The 1,377-nt window shown below is 35.8% G+C and overlaps 1 pseudogene; it reads right to left on the reverse strand.

The window, feature by feature from the left end:
* Positions 1–232: 232 nt before the first annotated feature.
* On the reverse strand, positions 233–351 carry LOC134949470 (5S ribosomal RNA; annotated as a pseudogene).
* Between the last annotated feature and the right edge of the window lie 1,026 nt (positions 352–1,377).

Genomic DNA, 1,377 nt, shown 5'->3' on the forward strand with positions numbered 1-1,377 from the left:
AAATATACAATGAATACACAGATTTTCCTCAACTGACTGCCTGAAATAAATGCTCTTAGACTGATGCAGATTTGTAGATACTTGGCGCCTGAATAACGATTATAATTGTAGAAAACTGTAATTACCCTGCCCCTTGTGTTGAAAGAGAGATAGAAAGATAGAAAGAATGAAGACTGTATAGAAAAGATGAATCTGCTGTCAGTGTTAGACACCGAGCATGACCGTCCGAAATCTTCTACTAAACAGAGTATTCCTCAAGAGTCTCCCACTCGAGTACTGACTCAGCCCAACACTGCTTAGCTTTCAAGATCGTAAGGATTCGGGTGTTTCCAGTGTGGTATGATAGTAGAAAAAGTATCCAATGTTAATAAGCTCTGGAATCACTGATGAGAGTTCATGAATATTATTAAGGTGATAAGATTGGTATTAGGTCAAAAGATGAAAAATAGGGGATCTGCTGCCAATGTTAGACAGGGATAATTATCCCTGAATCAATGGTGAGAGTCCGGAAAAATTTGTGATAGCAGGAAAAATACAGAAAAAAGTAGTCAGAATTGCTTTTAACCAGAGAAAAGCTCCCAATGTAACAACCAATTGTTGATTTTTTGAGAAAGACTTCAGATATAAAGAGAATTCAAATAGCCATAAATAATGTGGCTCCAAATATTGACTTAAAAATTACAAAAGAGACTGATGGCTACTTCACCTGAGAGAGATTCCCAACGATGTAGTGCTTGAAATAATTGATATGTATATAATATAATAATGAATTAATAATTATTTTGAAAAAAACTTCAAACATCAGGGTAATTCAAATGAACATAAATGTTGTAGTACCAAATAGTGGCTAAAAAGTAACTAAGAAGAATAATGGTTGTTTAGCCAGAGAGAAACTCTTGAAATGCAAATTGATGTGTATCGGATATGAGTAACAAATAATTAATATGACTCCAAATAAATAGCTAAAAAGTAGCTATTTATGAATAAACAACACTGTGGCTGGAAAACGTAAGTAACAACAGTGATAACGTCTTTATACTAAAAAGGCTGCAGTTGTAAAAGAGCAACCCAGTAGCTAAAGTGAATATAGTATTCTGAATATAACGATGCTGTAAAGGTAAACAAACTACCAATAGTAAATGAGTCTGTTTAGAAATACGAGACTGTGAACGTAGTAGGGCAGATATAGGTTAAGTATTTATAGCAGTGTATAGAGCTATATATAGCAGATCAGAGCGTAATGAATGGGTAATCTTGTAAACAGATATTACCCGTGTCAGAGTCCAAAAAGATAGCCGGATGCCGTGCCGCTTAAGCGCGCTTCGGATAGAGGATACTGTGAAGCCGCTGGGCTGGAATGAGATGGGGCTCAGGCAG

Source organism: Pseudophryne corroboree, chromosome 1 (genome assembly GCF_028390025.1).
Source record: "Pseudophryne corroboree isolate aPseCor3 chromosome 1, aPseCor3.hap2, whole genome shotgun sequence".
In the NCBI taxonomy this organism is placed as follows: Eukaryota; Metazoa; Chordata; class Amphibia; order Anura; family Myobatrachidae; genus Pseudophryne; species Pseudophryne corroboree.